The following is a 23,464-nucleotide window of genomic DNA, read 5'->3' on the forward strand; positions in this document are numbered from 1 at the left end:
ATGGGGGGGGGGGGCTGCAGGGAGGCCATCTGCTGGAGAAAAATCTCAAGGGAGACTGATTATAGTAGGAGGGCGATGACCAGCAACAAGATGGATGGACACAATCACGGAAATGATGAACATAAAAAAGCAGAAATCTCAGTCCCCCAGATTTCCAAGAAACCGATATAAAATTCTGTTAGGTCATTTCTTAAAGGGTTAATCCCATCTCCTAAAGTGTTGTAATTATGCACATGCAATTACTTAAAAAAACATGCCCCTGATTTTTAGCGGTGACCACCGACCACAGTCTTTGTGCTGGGACAAAGCGACTTTTCACTAGTCGATCACCTATTGATCTTGGGTTTTACTTCCAGTAAGTCTTTCAAATCAACTTACACATTTCACTATTCCCTCCATCATAGGTCCCTATGATAGGAATGTGTTTGCTACCTTTTTCTTTGGGGGTGGTCAGTAAATCCCTCCTATATGCAACAGTTTTTCGGAATGGCTTTTTTGGGGCTACTTCAGGGTAATCCCCTATTGTGGAAACGTTGATGCAGATAGTCACCCTCCGAAGTAAAGGATCTCGTGGCCGGACAGTTCTTTCTAAGGCGGAGGTATTGCCGATTTGGTATTCACCTCTTTAGGCCCCCTGAACACGTAGTGTATTTTATTGTGGATTTTATATGTGGATTTGCAGGCGGACTGTTGTAGGCAAGTGGAAGAGATTTAAAAAATTTCATCCACACACTGCTGAGCTTTTTCCGCCCGGAAATCAAAGCATGCTCATTCTGTTCTGGATGTTCACTGCAGATTTTACCATTTTCAATGTAAAAGGGGCGAAACGTGCAGTAAAATCGCTGTGGAAAATTTTCTATGTGTGTGAGCCTTAGGACTGGATGGTGGCTCTCCAACCTCAGAAGGCTGTCCGAGGACATAGGTTGGTGATAATTGGATGTACTAAATGACCCTTTTGATTCTTTCTAGACAACCACATTTAAGTAAATCAATCTGGCATGGTTATGATATTAGTGTTTAGTTCACCTATGAATTTACCAAACTCCATCACAGTACCCTGCCAAAGACAAAAATGTCATCTATATACCCTCAACCAAGCTAGAATTTTTGACATGCACTTTTTATTTTCTTCCCTGAATATGAAGGCATTTTTGCCACCAGCCCAGGTACAAATTAGCATATGAAGGTACAGAGGGGCTCCCCATAGCTCTACTCCTGAACCGGTGGAAGAATTTGCTATCAAATGGAATATTTCGTAAGCGAGTCACAAAATCTTCAACATGAATGTTCCCTGTACGGATTTCCTCCTTTTTAAAAAATCGACCAATACCACGAACATCTAAATTATGGGCGATCGACATACGATACCTTGACGTTGATACTACATAAGTGTGTTTTCGTGTGTTTCCACCTCTTCGAGACACCACTGATTTGCTCTTAAAACTTGGAGATATAATGGTAAACTTCATCAACATATACACCAAGGTTTTAAAACAGATAGCTAGATGTCCGAAACTATGGATCGACCGGTCGGTGGATCTAGCTCTTTATGCACTTTTATTAGCGCATAAAATTTACCATATGAGGTTTTTGGGAAAGGAATTCAAATTCTTTATCGGATGGTCATCTGATTTGGCTGGTGGTAATATTTTCCCAGAATCGAAAAAAAAATATGTGTGGGATCTGAAGGGGGGGGGGGGGGGAACTCAATAGCAATACTGGTCACATAGGAGGGTCAAGCAAATGGTCTGGGAGGTAAGGCTATCCAGGATTATGATGTAACCACCTTTGTCGGAGGGTTTTCTTGTGATGCTTGGGTCTTTCTTCAAGTTGACCAGGCTTAGGTTCCTCTAGGATCAGCGGGTACAGTAAGCGGACAATCCCATTGAGTATGATATTTAATAGGCCTCATGCTCACTTCAATTATTTTCTTCAGGATGCTATCCGTTTTTTTAACAGATAGCACCCCAACATTCATTTCTATGGGGCCATGTACACTTCCGTTGTTTTGATGGCTCCGTTCGTCCGTTCCGTCAAAAGTAGTGCTTGTCCTACTTTTGTCCATCGTTCAGTAACCGTGGGGCCCACTGAAGTTTAGAAGTCTGTCAAAAAAACGGACGGCACACGGAAGGCATCAGTGTGCTGTCAGGTTTTCCCGGATCCGTTGCTAAGCAATGGCAGGGCGTGCCAAAGTACCCTGCATCCAACACACAAAATGGATTTTAACGGACCGTTTAAAACGGAAGCACAACATCCGTTTAAAACGGAACGGACATGGAGTGACAACGGAAACCACACGGATGTCACAACGGACACACGGATCAGTTTTAAACAGACGTGAAAACGGTGAGGGATGTGTGCATGAGGCCTTATATTGCATTTTTTCAAAAAGTAAAAACAAAAAAAAAACCTTCAATAGTGAGGACTCATGATTGTTTTCAGATCCTTGGACTACTAGATGCTGGATGAAAATAATCTTTTATATATTTAGTTTTTTTTAATGCTTTATGTCAAATTATTTTATGATAGCAGAGAGTAAACAATTGGCATGACGCGACAGTAGAATTTTATTCTTGCACAGTTCACATTTAATCAGCCTCTCCGAGCGTGGGAACCTTTTTACCTTCTTATAGTAGTGAAGCGAAGATAAGGCTGGGTTCACACGAGCACATTACGTCCGTAATGGACGGAACGTATTTCAGCCGCAAGTCCCGGACCGAACACAGTGCAGGGAGCCGGGCTCCTAGCTGAACAGAATAGTACAAGATTTCGGCAGTAAATTAAGATCCCTGAACAACAATTTTTTTTAAACTTTTTATAAAACAATTCTCTTGAATGGCTTGCACAATATAAACTGTCCTTAAACCTCTGCCACCATTTTTCAACAGTTGTCGTTTTTCACCTTTTTTTCTTTTCTATTAGTCCACCTAGGGGACTTGAACCAGCACAATACACTGCAATACTAATGTTTTGCATTATACTGTGGGGCTTTTTTTTACCGGCTTCTATTAAGCCCAACTGAATCAGCGCACAGAGATGGCAGACCTGAGGACCTTCCTTAGTCACCCAGGCTGTCATGAGAACCATCAGCATTCCACAATGGCGTCATGGGGGGGGGGACGGGGACTCCCCTTCTAATGGTTTAGATGCCGCAGTTGCTATTGACCGATGCATGTAAGGGGTTAAACGAGCGAAATCTGAGTCCTGTTCGATTCCACCCGTTACATTTTAAGTGTTGGCTGTAAAATACAGCTCACATCCGCTGAGCCAGCTCCATATTTCCCCTTGCTGGCTATGACATGTCTATGTCAAATGTCGGCAAAGGGTTAAAATTAAACTCCTGGTAAATTTTCTTAATTAGTATATTGGGTCATACCAGGTCCCTCAAATGCAGGTTTCCGAGGTGCGGTGTACACTATAGGTCCTTAACAACTAAGGAAAGAACTACTAGGCTGTACAGGAGACGATACCTAAATTGGCTGAAGCTGCACCTCACAGACTTCCTGGTCAGCCCGCCCCTGAACATACTAGTATTACGGAGAGCACCCCGCTCTGTTTTAGCTGCTTCCGCCTGCATTTTTTTTCCCAGAAGTCCAGAGTTTAATTTTAATTAAAATCCCAAGCCATTAATTATTCTATAGTCTCAAAGCTCCAAAATTTCAGGTCAAAAGAACAAATTCTACCATAAATAAAGTTGCGGTGTCAGCAATAAAAAGTGCCAAAAATTGTGAATTCCATATCATTAATATAAATTAAGACCAGTTATTTGAGGAAATTTGAGAGTTCAAATGGAAAACTGGGGACCATTCGTGAAACCTGGGCCACATGAGCTGATGATCTAATACAACAGTGCCGGACGACATGCGAGGCTGTACAAATGACTAGAATCAGCCTGGAAAATCTCAAAAGACAGTCACACCAAGGACTGCTCAGAAAACACTGGGTCACAGAGCGGATCAGCTTCCCTTGTCCTACTGTGCACGGTCGCTGCATGTAATCCTATTAGTGATCAGACGCACGTACTGTACCGTGCATTTCCGCTGAACTAAAACGGCCAAGATTCTTCTAAATACAAGTGCCAGAGTAGTCTAGCGGTGTAATATCTTAATATCCTGTTTAGTTATTGCGGAGATGCAGGTTTTACAAAACGTTAAAGTTACCAGCTGAAAAATGGCAAGTAAATAATCGAATGATAAAGCTTTGGCTATTTAGGATGTGGCGGCCATTTTTGCAAAAGTGGCAGGAAGTGCAACCATATTGGACTAAACTTGTCAGAAATAGATGGTAAATTGTTATTTTGTTTTCATTTTCTATTGACCTCTTGATGCACAATCACGAAACTGTACGTCATGGGGCAGGGGTGGAAGTATGGGGTGGGCTCACGGACGATCGCGGGATACCAAATGGTTGTCATGGCAAACCCGGGGGCTTAACAGGAGGCAGTAAAAATGACAATACACTAATGCATTTGACGATCGCTGGTTTAAATCCCCTAGAGGGACTAATGTCAAATGCTAAAAATAGTTTAAAAGTTTAATATCGTACAAAAAATAAAATACTGAAAAACAGGTTTTTTTTTCTAATGTAAAAAAAAAAAAAAAAAAGTAGAAAAAATATAAAATTAAGGGAAAAAAATGAAATAAAAATTAAAAAAAATTAAAAAATAAAAAACCGTATTGCCGCATCCATAAAAGTCAGAACGATTACAATATAGACATTGTTTAACCCAGAATAACTGTTTATTGTCAACTTAGCAAAAAAAAAAAAGGATTAAATAAAAGTGAGCAAAAAATTTGCCCAAACGCCATTAAAAAAAAAATAATGGAAAATTGAAAGAAATAAAGCTCTCCGGATATTAAATAGATAATTCTTTGTAAAAGTAGTAAAACATACAAATTTCGCATTCGCAGGATCGGCAGGGTTCCCAGCAGTTGTAACCGCACCAATCCCATCGATATGCAAAATTTCCAGAGGTTTGGGAGATCTTTACATCGATCCAGAACATTTGATCCATTTCTAAATAACATAGGGATTAAGATGTCCCTGTCCCCACCCCGGCACTATAGTGCTACCAAACCAATACTGTGAGTGGCAAAACTCCCAAGGGTTCCAGATAAGATGTTTGGAGTGTCGTTCTGGAAAACACTCAGATTAGACCGAGTGCCGTACCTTCCACATATTGATGATAAAGTTGCGTGAATGATAAGTAACCAGTCCTCCAGCAGGGATCATGGGATGGACTCGACTACATCCATCTGGTATCCATTAAGGAAGTCAATGAAACGCAGATGTAGTGAGAAGTCATAATGTCTGACCTCAATTATTCAGCTTATTACTGGTAAAGTGTTATTTAAACATAGAAATTAGCCTGAACAAACAGAACAAGTCGTATCGTAGCAGAATCCGGACTCCGCGCCCCGTCCTACGGGTAACATCAGCTCCTGGTGGAGCAAACCCTCCATATACAACTCAGTCACAGTCCCAACCTAAGGGGCTTATACAAACCATACACACTGGCAGTATCACTACAAGGTACGGTGCCAAAATGCCTCCTGTGAATGCTGTGAATTCTGGGAAATGTAGATGGACCATCAGTAATTCTCTTCCAACTACATCTAAAGTTGCCAAAACAGTTAGTGGAGCCGTTTCCTCTACCGACACGTCTGTTCTAATAAATAATTCTATACCCCACGATAAAACAATTTTGGAACATATTTTCTTCGAACTCTACGTTGTGCCGTTCCTCTGTTATTCCTCCTGGAAAGGTATGAATAAATTGACAACTGGGTGTTACCAGTTGGGGGCGTGTCCATACACAGACTGACAATATCCAATCAGTGCTGACAGAGTGAGACTGTAGGGACACGCCCCTTTCACAAGGTTAACGGTAACACCCAGTTGTCAATTTATACATTTCTAGGAGGAAAAACAGGAGGAACGTCACAGTAGACGAGAGAGGGGAATAAGCTGCTGCCAGCGTGTCCCTAATGGGGTATATTAAAGTGGACAATCCCTTTAATAGTGTAGTGTGAATAATCCAGAGGCGGTGTGAGGTGAGTGCAGGGCTATCCTCGTGTTGTGCGTTCATCTCGATTTGCATTGTTCATTAACAGTAACATATTTGCGGTGGTTTGGCTTCATGGCACATACGAGATATAGATTTACTGCTTCTCCTCAACCACAACATTTGTTTGCATTTCACTACTGGACAAATGTCAAAGTACGGAGCACAAAAGAAACTATTTCACAGCAATACGGCCCAGGACAACGTCATTGGATTGGGAAATACTAAGGCCGTAACCTTATAAAAGTCCTTATAAGGGCCGCAAGACCCGGACCCCTATAGTAATCTACGTCCAGTTGACTTGAACCACAAGGGGGTCCAGATTCAGCTGTAACACAGATGCTTAAATGCAGCCAGAAGCAAAGTCACTTATAAATCAGACAACACTGGTGATGCACTAGCAAAAGCTCCGCCCACCGCGACATTTCATTATTTTTTTTATCTAGGAGTCATTTACTCTCCGAATAGAAATTGCACTCACTTAGAGAAAAAGATGGCTGCTTGTGGGTTTTTTCACCTGTCACTTTGATGCTTGAACAGTGTGGGAACGAGGTTGTCAGTAAATCAGAGGACCAGGGGCTTTACGTGAATCCTAAAGACATTGCCTGCTTCCCCGACATAGGCAGTGACTGTATATAACAATGTTCTTCCCGTATACAGCATGGGAACATCTGCACGTACTGACGAAGGAAGAAGAGACCCCCCCCCCCAATGAGGGGTGAGAGATCAATGCAAATTCTCACCGAATAAAAAAAAATGTCAGCGTTCCAACGAGGTTGTCATGAGGACCCCTCCATAGGAGAGGACAGTTAGAGGGGCTGTCCGCTGCTAAACACTCCATGGGAAGTCTACCTAACAGCATGGCTCCTGGACAGACCGCCCATTGATGAGAAGGGACAGCACGCGTTTCCTCCGATTACAATGAGCGTCCTTGTTACACCGCTTCTCCTCCTGAAGTGCCAAGCACAAATTCTACTGCTGCTTATTAACCACTTAGGGACACTTCATTTTAACCTTCAGAACGTGGACGTTGCTGTGGGAGGGTTTGTTTTATTGTATCATTTTTGTGTATCCCAAAAAAAGAAAAAAATTCAAAAAGTTTCATATCAAAACAATTTGAGCGGAAAGCAAAAATATATATTTTAAAATTTTGTTCTCTAAATGCGGTAAATTCCTTATTATACGGGTTGTACCAATTAAGGGGAAACAAAATATGTACTTAATGACTAACAATATTTTACTAAAACGTAAAAAAAATTTGCTCTTAACGGGGGGACGGAACGGGACTTTTTTTTGTACTGTGAAACTGGAAAAATGAGGGGTGAATTGGGTTTACGGCGTTCACCGTGCGTGAAAAACGAGATGTTTATTCTGCGGGTCAATAGGATTACGGTGATACCAAATTGATAGGTTGTATTTTAAAGTTTTAATACTTTTACGAAGAATAAACTAAGGCCTCGTGTCCACGAACTTGTTTTTGCGGTCGCAATTCACCTACAAATCTGCAGGTGAATTGCGGTCCCATTAATTTCTTTGGGCCCATGCACAAGACTGGTATCCACGGTCTGTGCACTGCCCGGGAGCCTGGACATGTCCTACGTTGGAAGCATTTTGCCGTCCGGGCTCATTGAAATGAATGTGCACGGCCCGTGATTTGTGACACTCCGCGGCCGTCCGAGCTGCGAATCACGGGCCGTGCACACCACTACGGTCGTGTGCATGAGGCCTAAATGTCAAAATTAAATTTTGTTCTGTGTCGCCATATTGAGCCAGAACATTTTTCCTTCTCCGTCGATCGAGGGGGAGCTGTAGTTTTCATTGGTACCATTTTGGGACTCGACAGATTACTTTTTTTTTTTCTTCTTCATTTTTTGTTTGAGATGAAGTGACCAAAAAAAACCTGATTCTGCCATTATCAAGAGTTTATTTTTTTTACTGCGTTCCCTGTGCGGGTTATATAATGTTATATTGTAATAGTTTGTACTTTTACGGATGCGGCGATTGCAGTATATCATGATTATTACAGGGTTAATAGCTCCGGTAGGATTCAGCTCGTTGCAGGGAGGTGTCGGCTGTTACATACAGCCGTCAGGTGCAACTTATGGAGTGGGTTTGAGCCGTGAGCCCACTCCATACTTTACCTCACGGCATCTGCTGCATATATATGGCGGATGTTGGGAAGGGATTTAACCCGTTAGTGACCGACCCATAGTGTTTCTACGTCGGTCACTAACGGGCCTTATTCCGATGCCATAGACTTTTTACGTCGCGGCATCGGAATAAGTAAACAGAGCAGGGAGCTGTCAAATCTCCCTGCTCTCAGCTGCTAGAGGCAGCTGAGGGCTGGGAGCGTCCCTGCTCTGCCGGGTGAGATCGATATTAGTATCGATCTCACCCGTTTAACCCCTCAGATGCGGTGCTCAATAGCGAGCACCGCATCTGAGTGGTTTTGGAGAGAGGGAGGGAGCTCCCTCTCTCTCCCACCGACACCCAGCGATACGATCGCCGAGTGTCTGTGTCTCTAATAGCAGCCGGGGGCCTAATAAAGGCCCCCAGGTCTGCCTGTAATGAATGCCTGCTAGACAGGCAGTAATACACTGCAATACAGAAGTATTGCAGTGCATTATAATAGCGATCGGAGAATCGCATATTATAGTCCCTAGTGGGACTAGTAAAAAAGTGAAAAAAAAGTTTAATAAAGTTAATAAAAAAAAAAAAGTGAAAAAAAAAATGAAAAACACACTTTTTCCCCTTACAAACTGCTTTACTATTAAAATACCAAAATAAAAGTAAAAAGTTACACATATTTGGTATCGCCGCGTCCGTAACGACCCCGACTATAAATCTATTATATTATTTAACCCGCACGGTGAACGCCGTAAAAAATTAAATAAAAAACGACGGAAAAATTGCTGTTTTCTGTGAATACTGACTTTAAAAAAACATGATTAAAAAGTGATCAAAAAGCTGCATCTACTCCAAAATGGTACCAATAAAAACTACAAGTCGTCCCGCAAAAAAAAAGCCCTCATACGACCGCATCGGCGAAAAAATAGAAACGTTACGGCTCTTCAAATATGGAGACGCAAGAACAAATAATTTGGGAAAAAAAGCGTTTTTACTGTGTAAAAGTAGTAAAACATACAAAAACTATACAAATTTGGTATCGTTGTAATCGTAACAACCCGCTGAATAAAGTTAGTGTTATTTATACCACACGGTAAACGGCATAGATTTAGGACGCAAAAAAGAGTGGCGAAATTTCAGATATTTTTCTATTCCCCCCCCAAAAAAAAGTTAATCAATAAATATGTACCTCAAAATAGTGCTAATAAAAAATACAACTTGTCCCGCAAAAAACAAGACCTTATACAGCTATGTCGACACAAAAATAAAAAGTTATAGCTCTTGGAATGCGACGATTGAAAAACGTAAAAAATAGCTTGTCATTAAGGTTTAAAATAGGTTGGTCATTAAGGGGTTAAAAGGTTGTACAGGATTAGAAAAACATGGCTACTTCCTCCAAAAAAAAAACAAAAAAAAAACAGCGCCACACCTGTCCACATTTTGTGTATGTGTACGGTATTGCAGCGGAGCTCCATTGCAGTGAATGGGGCTGACTTGCAGTACAATACACAGCCTGTTTTTTGGAAGAAAGCAGCCATGTTTTTCTAATCCCAGACAACCCTTTAAAAAAACAGCTAGCCCCTAGTCTTTGGAGGACAAGAGGAAGCCCCCTTGTTATATCTCCATTGCAGTCAAGGTGGTAGGAGAAGGTTTATGATGCAGCAAGCTGCCTCCCAGACAAGCATAGGGGGATATAATGGTAAGAGTTACATAGTTAGTACAGTTGAAAAGACATGTCCATCAAGCTCAAAGGGAAGGAAAAATTTCTACACATAGGAGCTGATATGTTTTTGTTCTAGGAAATTATCTAACCCTTTTTTGCAGCATCTCCTGTCCCTGCTGTGACGGCTCCTGCGGTGACTATTCCATAAATTCACAGTTCTCACGGTAAAGAAGCCTTGTCGCCTCTGCAGGTTGAACCTTTTTTTCTCCAGACGGAGGGAGTGCCCCCTTGTTTTTTGAGGGGGTTTTACATGGAACAGGTTTTCACCATATTTTTTGTATGTGCCATTAATATATTTATATAAGTTAATCATGTCCCCCCCTTAGTCATCTTTTTTCAAGGCTAAATAGGTTTAATTCTTTTAATCTTTCCTCATAACTTAAATTCTCCATGCCCCTTATTAGCTTCGTTGCTCTTCTTTGTATTTTTTCCAACTCCAGGGCATCCTTTCTATGAACTGGAGCCCAGAACTGGACTGCATATTCTAGATGTGGCCTCACTAATGCTTTGTAAAGTGGTAATATTACATCCCTGTCCCTCGAGTCCATGCCTCTTATTACACGACAATATTTTGCTGGCCTGTGAAGCAGCTGATTGACATTGCATGCTGTTATTTAGTTTATCATCTACAAGTACACCCAGATCCTTCTCAACAAGTGACTCCCCCAGTGTAGCTCCCCCTAGGACATATGAACATACTGCATAGTATGTATATTCTCCGATTGTTTATACATTATAATATGCAGTCTTATTTTGAGATCATGCCTTACACAGATACGTTATAAATAATCGCAGGAAAGTCTGCAGATTATACTCAGTCCCCTGTCACTGAGGGTGTGGAGCTCTCAACAAAGATGGAAACTCAAGAGACTCAACAGGATGAAACAGAAGGGAAAAAGCATGAGAGATACAACATCATGAACATCTAGACTCGACGCTCTGTCCCAATGGGCTTTCCCCCGAACAAAAAGGAAACAATAAAAAATAAAACTACAAATACTGTATTCGGCCTTCGATGTGATGATTGATGAATAATATCAGGAGTCCGGGCTCACGTCAGAATTTCATCACATCTATTTTCGTCTCATGAAGCGTCCATGTGTTAGGACTATTATATAGTCGCTGACATTATCTCATCTACTTCATAGAGAAGCTATTTTTGGAAATGTTCAACTAACGTTACCTTGAATAAACTACATGGGAAGAAAAGGTCCGTCACCAATACTGAAGGGCATTTCCCCCGAAATACAACAACACCCCTGACGTTACAGCTTCCACCCATCTTATAACAGACCAACATGATATAGCGTTAGGCAAAAAGAGGGGCAACATCACCGCATAGTCGGGAGTCTGAGACAATTGGGTAATCCCCTCTGTGGGCGCTGTAGCGACGGTCATATTTAACAACCAAGCAGATGGGGACGTCTCAACGAACCCATATATAATGTTTTATATTCTTTATAAAGGGTAAATTGCACAAAACGTAATTTACAGTTAGTTTTTTTACACGATTTGTAAATTCAGACTAAAATAAATTAAAAGTGGATTTTGTTTCGGTCGTTTTGATTGGGGCAGCTATGGCACGGGTGATGTTTTGGGTTTTCTTTTTTTCTAAAATTTTTTACTTTTACCATATATTTTGTTACATTTTCACACACTGTATATTTTTATTCTTTTCTAATTTTCCACTGTAACTGTGGCATCTTTGAGGAAAAAAAGCCAGGCCCCTGTAGTGACATTAGTCCCTGACAGAGCTGATCTGGGTCTACGAAGACCCAACAGATCTGCCATGCCGGGGGCATTGCCGTTACCTCTATTCACTACACACATGGAGACAGAAGCCCTCAAAAACCATATCTATTGTCCCTTCAGGATCCCCGGTTGTCTCTGACAGCTGGACACTCAACTTGTAAAGCTGTCGCTGTCTTGCACGCTTTAACGGTAGATTAACAATGGCGCAGGGTTTATAGGCCGTCCATTTACGAAAGCTGTTAAAATGATGTTAGGACCTATAGAAAATTTTATTTTTTAAAAAATTTCTTGCTGTTTGGCTGCTTTTAGCTCAGCTTTATTAGGCAGAGCTGTGATCTCTGACTCCAGTGTGGCTACAGTGCCTACAGGAAGTCTGAGGTGGTCTGAGACACACCCCCTTTGTCATCATTGGTTCAGACTGCTGCGCATTCCCTCCCCCCCGCAGCTCTGCCTCTTCAGATTGGTTGCTTTGTATAAACACAAGTATATCACAGGCTCGCCAGGAATTCAGGGCATGGAGAGTGGAGTGCTGTATTCTGGATTATAAACTACAGTCTATTAAACAATTCATGAGAAGTACCTTTAATCTGGCATTAACAAATCCCTACAAGTACCAGATTATCAAATGGCCCTGGATAAATTATAGAAATATCAATATCCCTCATGTGTCTCTAGCCTGAAATAGACCATCATAGCAGAAACTGGACACTGAACACGTGGAAAAATGTGGATGAAAGGCAAAGGTCTGGATTACTCAGCAGATGCTAATTCAGCCGGCTACAAAGCAGATTAGTGAACACTGCTAACCGGTCAATATTTTATAACTGGACCGTTGCACGGAATGTTTGTTGCCGAACTTCCCTGCAAAAATTCACAAAATCAGGCGTTTAATCTCTTTGCCATGTTTACACAGGTCGATGATCTGAAATGAACGCTCATATGAATACACATTCCCCTGATCATTGACCCGTATAAAAGGACCTTCACACCCGTACCCACTGCCCTCCTAATACTAAGTGAGTGCAGTCTCAGGAGGGCGGGGGACTACTGTGGAAGATATGTCCACCTTCGCAACCAATTTGCTTCCATCCACCTAAACTGACAAGCCGCCAAATCTTTATACAAAAAAAAAACAAAAAAAAACAAAACGATCGTTTACAGCTCCTATGCAGGATTATATGTCTCCATTGTAACAAACCATCTGATCCTGCAGTCATACTCCTGTACCACTCGGTCCTCTAGTTCTTACCGACGTATATTTGGTGTGTGTGTGTAAGAAGAAGGGGACAGATGAAGGAGTATGACTGCAGGGATCTGACTACATAGTTTGTTTGTAGTCTGTTACCATGGAAACACAAGTGTGCATAAGGGCTGTAGACAAAGAACGGTAGATATTTTTCTAATGCGATTATTTGCAAAATTGCTTCATTTTTCATTCTAGATACATTGGAACAATAAAATAGGTGGCTACAGAAGTGGACATCGCCTTTCATGTACGGTTAAGGTGCAGCAGGTTCGAACGCTTCATTTATGCTGCACTGGAAAATTCTCACAAAGGAAATAAATCGCCATCAGATAAACAACCATGCACTTGAATACACTTAAAAATATGTCAGACTGCTTGGCATAAGGAGGAAGAGCCCTCAAGGGTGATGTAATGGGTCTGAGAGGGCCAAGAGTATTTGAGGAATCTGTAAACAGCAAGCATGGAAGAAATGCTTCACCACACTCGTGCCAATGTTATGGGCTGTGCCCGGCGGAGGTACAATATCTCGACTAACAGGAAGAAGGAAACTTAATCACTAAACACACCAAGAAGCGGATATGAAGTTATACGAGTGTAGATACAGAGCGATGTCAACATCCCGGACCTACCGCCACCTGAATATTATTGGCTTACAGGGCGAACCACTATCCTATGTAGACCCCTTAGATGCCATGGTCGCTACTGACCATGGCATCTCCGAGATTAAACGTCCGGTCCGGATTAATCTTTGATCCACAGCTTATGTTTGAGTTGTTTTTTTTTTACTGCCAATGACATTGAGGAACGACCTACTAGGTCTGCTGCCAGAGGTGTAGCAGGGGGCCGGATGCCCCCTCCCCCACTTAGAGGTTAATTAATGACTGCATTCATTGCCGGGAGAGAACTAGTCAATAAGTAATGAAAGCTACAGATTTATTAGGTTATCCGCTTCACGTCTATTACTACCCGGACGTCCCGCTGTAGGCGCCATCACGTAGGGTCCATACGCTGAACACGCGGCAGGCTTTCTGCTGTAACGACACGTGCAATGCTAGTGAAGGAGAATTGAAGAATTCCCATCACATCTACAGTGACCTCTGCATCTTTTAGAGTAGGAACTCATGTAGCCACAAATTTGGCGCAGTTTTTATATGATGTTTGAATGATGGCTTCTCCATCTTACTATTTGTCAGGTGCACAGACTTTATACACCGGCCCGCGGAGTCCCTACAGGTTTATATTACAGGCCTGTGAGTATTCGGTCTTGTCAGGTACCATAGAAGGAGAATATATATTTTTTTCCTCATAGTCCATATGAATGAAAAATATTTCTTAGCGCCTCCATAAAAAACCAGAGACCCGCAGAGGTACAATATGGACCCACAGAATTCTATAAGTGAAATATTACGGAATACGGTCGTGCGCAATGAGGCTCGAGGGTCTATCTACACAGCGTGGTCATATATAGCAATTTTGCAGAGATCAGAAACGCACTTCTTTTGACAAGCCATCATTTTACGTGCCGTATTTTGACAGCGACGCGTAAAATAAAGGCTCGTGGGAACAGAACATTGTAATTCCCATTGAAAGCAATGGACAGATGTTTTGTAGGCGTATTAGGGACGTTTTTTTCAGGCGTAACTCGAGGCGTGAAACGCCCGAATTACGCCTGAAAACAGTGCGTGTGAACATACCCTAACGGTCACTGCACTCCGGGGCGACGTCTCATTCTTTTTAGTTATTATATCATTTATTAGGGCAGATTATTCCTTATACAATTCAGATTTCAGCTGCTTCAGCACCTCGGAAATTAGAGAGCAGCTTTCTGTCCACCATTTAATGGATATGGCGGGTAATAGGCAGTGCGGCGGCAGCTGAGGCGTGTCCTAGGCAGTGCGGCGGCAGCTGAGGCGTGTCCTAGGCAGTGCGGCGGCAGCTGAGGCGTGTCCTAGGCAGTGCGGCGGCAGCTGAGGCGTGTCCTAGGCAGTGCGGCGGCAGCTGAGGCGTGTCCTAGGCAGTGCGGCGGCAGCTGAGGCGTGTCCTAGGCAGTGCGGCGGCAGCTGAGGCGTGTCCTAGGCAGTGCGGCGGCAGCTGAGGCGTGTCCTAGGCAGTGCGGCGGCAGCTGAGGCGTGTCCTAGGCAGTGCGGCGGCAGCTGAGGCGTGTCCTAGGCAGTGCGGCGGCAGCTGAGGCGTGTCCTAGGCAGTGCGGCGGCAGCTGAGGCGTGTACTAGGCAGTGCCGCGGCAGCTGAGGCATGTACTAGGCAGTGCCGCGGCAGCTGAGGCATGTACTAGGCAGTGCCGCGGCAGCTGAGGCATGTACTAGGCAGTGCCGCGGCAGCTGAGGCATGTACTAGGCAGTGCCGCGGCAGCTGAGGCATGTACTAGGCAGTGCCGCGGCGTGTACTAAGCGGTGTCGCGGCAGCGGATGCGTGCACTAGGCGGTTCTGCAGAAAGTTTCCATAGACGTGTATTATATGGTTGTACGGTCAGGTGGGTCTTCACTTGAGGTTTAGAACTTCTAGCTGCCCCCACACATCTACCTGTAGCCCACGCTCGTCTACCTGCGGGAAGTTCATGGATACCCCCCGCCAGCTGGAGACCGTGCCCTGCTGTTCTGAAGTGCGATACATTCTACAATAAGCCGCCCTGTATGACGGGAATGCTGCATTTTCCCCTCCGTACTTCTAGTATAAAAGGTCAAAAATCAGGAATACCGTATACAACGTCCTGATCCAGAGATCATGGTACATTTAGTACCGTCCGCAGGAAACCGGGCGGTAAAGAGCAAAAAGAAAGCAAAAAAAAAAAGGCCCTGATCCGTCCTCCCGACACGTGTTCTTTCTTCCTCACCGGTAACTGAGAAATAGCCCAATGGAAGAGACGAGATCGAGGTGGCAAGAGTCCCTAGTGCACACTGGGCGGTACAGGTGCCATAGCAACCACGCGACACCAGGAGATTACGGTGCAGGGGTCCTTATTATTAGACCCGTGCACGATACTCTTCAGGCATTATGCGGTTAACTCGTGCACTACCGTCTCTCCACGCCATTGTTATCTTGGGCGGGAGATTGGAATCGGCGGGATCGGTATCTAGTCTTCAGTGACATCTTTTGGAGTCACTGTAGACTGGGCTGAGGAGCGCTCCAGCCTGCTGAGATTAGAGGAAACGCCGACCCCAACTGTTTAACCCTTTGATTGCCATGGTCCGTGACCGTAGAATGATCAAACGGGACTACCCTCTTTGATTGAGTCACCGGAACAACGGTGACGTGATCAGAGACTGGGGGGGGGGGGGGGGGGGAATCCTCTGCAGTAGGCCCTTGGAGTCCTAAAAAGGGACACCGGGGTTGTCTGCTGTTGGGGTACACTATGTGATGTATTGGTATAGAGGAGTATGCTAATACATAAGTATAAAATACATTTCTAAATAAATGTTATCCTTTCATGGGATAAAAAAAGAAAAAATAAAACAGTCATTATTTTGTATATATTTTCTTGTCCATACATTACATAAAAACCTACACATAAGTTATTAGTCATGCAGATACCTAAAGATAAGCGTAAATTCATTATACAGGTTATTGGGCATGAATCGCGACTGGGATTAAAATATATTTTAAAAAAAAAAGCAAAATAATAAATGCGGAAAATCGCTTTTCCCATATTCACGCCGCAAAAATAAATGATAGAAAATTAAAAAGTTCATTTTTCCTAACACCAAACCATGCAGCAAAAATATACAAGTTCTCCCACATAAAACAAGACCTCAGAGTCACGTAAAATGAAAAAAAAAAAAAGTCCTGGCTGCTGTAAGGTGGAGCGGGTCATTGCGGCCTTTTCAGGCTTGGTCATTAAGGGGTTAAAGCTGGAACGCTGCACCATATCCTCTCGCTGCACCATATCCTCTCCCGTGTCAGAGCTTTCAGCAGGAGATTATATACAGTTTCATTTACTATATAGGGGGAAACTTTTTTTATATAGATCTTCAATCCCTCATCTAATGGTCTGACCATTCATAGTCCAGCACTAGTATAGAACCACCTGATAATCCCGAGGCTCACGAGACTGAGGCCGCTGTCACACGGCAGCTCCGGTGGTCAGCTCAGCGGTCAGCTCCGGTGGTCAGCCAATAAAGATCACAAGAGATCAGTGAGCGCCGCAGGATTTCTCCACCACATCGATTTTTTTTTTTCACGATCTTACAATACTCTTCAAAAAGTAGGCGGGCCTTAGCAGGAAGGGTCGGACCACACACAGCCCGACAGACTTAATGTCATTTACACCAGAATTCGGTGGAAATTATAGGGAAAACCTTAGGCTCGTAACTGGCGGACATTTCTGTTTGTGGAGCACGCACCGCGCAAGTCGCAACAGATTTACTAACAGGCATTAATAAAAAAGGATCACGTCTTACTCCAGCGGCCACTCGTCAATTCCCCATTTTCGTTACAATTCTTTGCCATTTTCCAGACCTCGGTTTGCTGCCAGTGAATGAGAACACTTTTACATTCAGAGGAAGTAAACCAATACAGACATAGTCCTGCTCTTAGCTGAGGGTTTGGTACAATTGTATCCAGTCCAGACAATCCTCTGAGCTAAACTCATCAGCAGCTGCTGCACACATCTCTCTGGTCGTTTGCTACAATGTATCAGTCCAGGCTGTTTGCACAATGCCCTGTGATATAATGTAACCACTTCTCAGCTGAGAGCAGGACTAGTAGGGGGTATGCAGTCTGGGAATGTAACAAGAGCGTCCGCATTCACTCACTGTAAGCAGAGATCTTGAAAATAGTAATCATTTGAAAAACAAAGTCTATTAGAAAGTCGTAGCGATTCATTTTAAATTTACATAAAACCGGAATCCCCCTCTGAAGGCGATTCTTACTCATTGCTCCTCGTAATCAGAGGTATTTGATAATCCCACCAGCTCCCACGGATCCCAGGTAATTTAAAGGGCCAGGAGTCGGCACATCACGTCTTCGCTATGACTCATCCTTCCACGGAGAAGTTTCATTTTACACTTGTCATCAGAGACAAGGACCCAATTCTCCAGAACGCTCGCCCGCTGACACGTGAAGAAGCTTCCATGGAAACATTCACTGTGAAATTGTATTTCCTATCTTTAAACACAGCTCATCCTATACATCGTATCCGCGTGACAAACGCAACAACTTATAAACACATTACTATATTCCTTGCCGAATACACATGTAGCAGAGCCGAGCTTGCCATCATCGTGAGATCACAATGGGGCACATTTATCAATGAAGTGGGCCAGTGTTCAGGTTGTACCCCATATTTATCAAGCCCTACACCCCTCGGCTTCCAAGTCATATCCAGCGCATGTCATTTCCCAAGACATGTAAACCTAATAATTCGAAAGCAGGGAAGGGGGTCGCAGATCAGTAGCGGCATGTACGGATATTATTAAACATGCCCAGAAGGGTTACATAAGATTTTACATAGGACTGCAGGTAAACCTACTACAGTTTCTAAACACCATGCATAACCAAGAACGATAAACTCGGCTCTGCTACATCTATGTGTATACACCCTTCAGTAGAAACACATCCCTATGTCCTAATACATATATCAAACAAACCTTCAGGGACCCCCAATGATGATGTAGTGACCATGTCTGACTGCAGGGACCCCCAGTGATGATTATAATGGAGGAGGGACCATGCCTGACTGCAGGGACCCCAACTGATTACAAAGGAGGGACCATGCCTGACTGCAGGGACCCCCACTGATTACACTGAAGGGACCATGTCTGACTGCAGGGACCCCCAATGATGATGTAGTGACCATGCCTGACTGCAGGGACCCCCACTGATTACACTGAAGGGACCATGTCTGACTGCAGGGACCCCCAATGATGATGTAGTGACCATGCCTGACTGCAGGGACATGTCTGACTGCAGTGACGCTGCATCTCCAATGTTCTAGGCATTGGGGGTCCTCGAGGCCGGATCACCACCCGATCGCACAATGACTATCACCCGGCAACAGCAGCGCCGCCAACCAGATTATTATTATCATCTTTCAGGACAGTTTATCCAAACATCCCAGACAGCCACAACATTTCTTTATGGACAAATTGAAACCCGGTGATAAATGTCTCTAGCGGAGAAAAGTGACGTGAAGATGAGCAGCATGTAGTGCCGCCTGAAAACTACAACCCCCATTATCTGTACAAGCTCCTCCAACTTCACAATAATGAGACAGTTATTTATTTATCCGAGGTTTATGGTGGGAAAACTGATGGAGCGTCCAGGGGGGGGGGGGGGGGGCAGATATATCAGGATATGACTGGCGCTGCATGTCTGGGGTGTGAAGCAGCTGGAGCCGCCAGAGAAGTCGTACTGAGCAATGTATATAGAGACCTAACAGCAGCAGAGGGGTTGTACAATAATAATATATACACACACACACTATATATATATGCACACATACACACACACTATATACAGCCATGTAATCCCAATAGCACCAGCAGTCCCAGGTAATAGCCCACCAGCAGTCCCAGGTAATAGCCCACCAGCAGTCCCAGGTAATAGCCCACCAGCAGTCCCAGGTAATAGCCCACCAGCAGTCCCAGGTAATAGCCCACCAGCAGTCCCAGGTAATAGCCCACCAGCAGTCCCAGGTAATAGCCCACCAGCAGTCCCAGGTAATAGCCCACCAGCACCAGCAGTCCCAGGTAATAGCCCACCAGCAGTCCCAGGTAATAACCCAACAGCACCAGCAGTCCCAGGTAATAACCCAACAGCACCAGCAGTCCCAGGTAATAGCCCAACAGCCCCAGCAGTCCCAGGTAATAGCCCAACAGCCCCAGCAGTCCCAGGTAATAACCCAGCAGTCCCAGGTAATAACCCAGCAGTCCCAGGTAATAACCCAGCAGTCCCAGGTAATAACCCAACAGTCCCAGGTAATAACCCAACAGCACCAGCAGTCCCAGGTAATAACCCAACAGCACCAGCAGTCCCAGGTAATAACCCAACAGCACCAGCAGTCCCAGGTAATAGCCCACCAGCACCAGAAGTCCCAGGTAATAGCCCACCAGCAGTCCCAGGTAATAACCCAACAGCACCAGCAGTCCCAGGTAATAACCCAACAGCACCAGCAGTCCCAGGTAATAACCCAACAGCACCAACAGTCCCAGGTAATAACCCAACAGCACCAACAGTCCCAGGTAATAACCCAACAGCACCAGCAGTCCCAGGTAATAACCCAACAGCACCAGGTAATAACGCACCAGCAGTCCCAGGTAATAACGCACCAGCAGTCCCAGGTAATAACCCAACAGCACCAGCAGTCCCATGGAATAACACACCAGCAGTCCCATGGAACAACACACCAGCAGTCCCATGGAATTACACACCAGCAGTCCCACGGAATTACACACCAGCAGTCCCATGGAATTACACACCAGCAGTCCCATGGAATTACACACCAGCAGTCCCATGGAATTACACACCAGCAGTCCCATGGAATTACACACCAGCAGTCCCACGGAATAACACACCAGCAGTCCCACGGAATAACACACCAGCAGTCCCACGGAATAACACACCAGCAGTCCCACGGAATAACACACCAGCAGTCCCACGGAATAACACACCAGCAGTCCCACGGAATAACACACCAGCAGTCCCACGGAATAACACACCAGCAGTCCCACGGAATAACACACCAGCAGTCCCATGGAATAACACACCAGCAGTCCCATGGAATAACACAACAGCAGTCCCATGTATTACAGCCCCCATCCTCCGCACACAGGGAGCGCTCCATACACAAGGACTGCAGGCACTCGCAGCACCGGGGCCTCCGCCTCCCCCAGCCCGGTCCCTCTCTTCCCCCTGTGTATGACTCACATAGCCGGCTACTCGGTGATGTCCGCGGCCGCAGAGCTGTGCAGAGTGCGGGGAGAGTCACCGCTACCTCCTCCGTATATACAGCGCATCCCGGGAGCCCAGTGCCGGGCAGTCTGTCGCCGTGACGTCTGCTTCAGGATCCTGCCCTAGCACGCCCCCTAGCGTCCGTGGGAGGAGTCGCGCCCGCATCACCAATGTATGTGTATGTATGAAATCACAGCCCGCCCCCTGCTGAGAATCAGAGCCTGTGTATATCATGTGGTGGATACAGTATATCAACGTTCTATCAGTGCAGTGTATACATTATAGAGACTCCATATAGGGTCATACCATGTGCTGGGTGTGTGTATCCCTATATGTTTAGGAGCCTCAGCTATAAAGACTGGAGCAGTTGCCATGGAAACCACTACAATTGTCCTGTGCAGATTAGTAAATGAAAGCGATGATTTGATTGGTTACTATGGGCGACTGCTCAATTTTTCACCCACACTTTTATGACTAGTTAGAAAAACGCCCCAATAAATGGGAGCCAAGTGACCACGGACAACTAAATGTGGTCATACTTGCTTGGAGGATCCATATATAAGACTCTTGTGCTGATGCCATTTTTACAATATAATTAGACCAGAAAACTGTCCTAAATTCCAATAACAAATGTCAATCTACCCAAGTGTTTGTATCACTGCGCCCCATAGAGGTCAACATAGAATGGCGTCATGGTTCCCGCATGAGTGACGGTAAAAGTGTGAGATTACCGTAACTTCTTTTTTAGTTTGGTCTGAGGTCTTATCTGGAGTCACAGTGGGCACTGTGTGGCACTATCTACAGGGGGCACTGTGTGTGTGTGTGTGTGTGTGTGTGTGTGTGTGTCACTTTCTACAGGGGGCTATGTGTGGCCATGTCTACAGTTCGCACAGTTCGTGAGGCTATTTACAGGGGGCACTGTGTGGGGCACTTTCCACAGGGGACACTGTGTGTGACACTTTTTACAGGGGGCACTGTGTGGCATTATTTACAGGGTGGCACTATCTGTAGGTTGCACTGTGTGTAACACTATCTGCAGGGGGCACTGTGTGTGGCTCTTTCTACAGGGGGCACTGTGTGGCCATGTCTACAGATCGCACTGTTTGTGAAGCTATTTACAGGGGGCACTGTGTGGGGCACTTTCTGCAGGGGACACAGTGTGGTACTTTTTACAAGGGGCACCGTGTGGCATTATTTACAGGGTGGCACTATCTATATGTTGCACTGCGTGTGACGTTTGTAACCCAGCAAAAGGATTGTATGGCATTGAGAAATGGGAGGTTGTGGCCGGCCACTAGAGGGCGCTGTGAGGTTAGTACATCGACAGTGTTTAGTGTGTGGAGTGATATACAAGAGAGGTCTAGTGAGGAAGTGTCTGGAGAGAGGTCTGAGAAGCGCTGGACAGGAAGAGACAGAGACTGGACTGAGAGAGCTGTAGCAAGTAAGGAAGACATTGTGACTCAGATAACTGTAAAAGATAAAGAGCATTCTGGCCAGCAGCAGAGCATAAGTAATGTGAAGTATCAGACACGCATTTACTGGAGTTCCAAGTTAAGGAGATCCGGCCGAGTTAAGAAGAGAGTGTTTAGAGCAAGAAGCTGAAGACGCCATTTTGAGCATAAGGTAACATAGAGCCATTAACTGCCGGATCATCAGAGAGTGCATTGTATTACATTGCCGGACCTCAAAGATCACATTACACTAAACCTGGAAGCTAAGAGACTTTATTATCCTAAGGCACCGGATAAAGAGAACATATTTTAATCATTACGGATTATAAGAGACTGTGTTATATTGAAGTGCCGGATAAAAGCAGAGACTGTATTGTTTACCGAGCCCCAGTTATATTTTGCCTAGAGCTCAAGTTTTTGACTGTTGTCATATTTTCTGCATGTTCAGTAAAGACAAAACGAATATAATCCCGGTGTCAGTAATTATTGTCCTTAAAGTCATATTACAACTTGGCGCAGTCGGCAGGATGGATGCAGATACAATGGACGAGACAACATTATCATCCAGTGTGACCCATCCAATGATACCGGTGGGAGCCCTCTTAAATCATTTGCCAAAGTTTAATGGATCTGATCTATTGTTGGAAGATTGGAGTGAACGGCTGGAAGGAGCGGCACGGCTCTGTAATGTCGCTCCACATTTAAAAGTAGAATTGGCGCTAAGTACCTTAGAAGGAGAAGCTAGGAAAACCGTTTTGTTACAGCCAGCACGACACCGACAAACCTTCGAACAAATTCGGCAGCTATTAGATGATGTGTATGGGGATACGTCCTCTGAGGGCATGATAAGGAAGCGATTCTTTGCCCGCCAGCAGAAAGAAGAAGAGACACTGGCGCAGTTTGCAAATGGATTACAGGAAATAATGGCAATGTTGCAACGTAAAGAAGAACAATCAGCCGGGTCCTTTACCAATGTACACGTAGTATTGCGGGATCAGTTTGTAATAGGTCTCAAGAATCCACCGTTAAGGAGAACTCTGAAGGAAAAGTTAAAGAAAGAACCAGATATGACGATTCATCAATTATTGACGGAAGCTATCGCATTGGAAAAAGAGGAATCGGCCAGCACTGATACGGTGGTCAGGCAAGCAGAAATTGTAACCAAGAAGAACCCCGACATGGAGGCAAGGATGGAG

At 44.5% G+C, this 23,464-nt stretch overlaps 1 protein-coding gene across 1 annotated transcript in view; it reads right to left on the reverse strand.

Moving 5' to 3' along the window:
* LIFR (LIF receptor subunit alpha) overlaps positions 1-20,969 on the reverse strand; it is a 64,367-nt gene extending 43,398 nt beyond the window's left edge. The window contains exon 1 of the mRNA XM_075854998.1: positions 20,794-20,969. The gene's annotated coding sequence lies outside the window, so the exon portion shown is untranslated. The remainder of the gene's footprint in view (positions 1-20,793) is intronic.
* Between the last annotated feature and the right edge of the window lie 2,495 nt (positions 20,970-23,464).

This window comes from Rhinoderma darwinii, chromosome 1 (assembly GCF_050947455.1).
Source record: "Rhinoderma darwinii isolate aRhiDar2 chromosome 1, aRhiDar2.hap1, whole genome shotgun sequence".
Taxonomy (NCBI): Eukaryota; Metazoa; Chordata; class Amphibia; order Anura; family Rhinodermatidae; genus Rhinoderma; species Rhinoderma darwinii.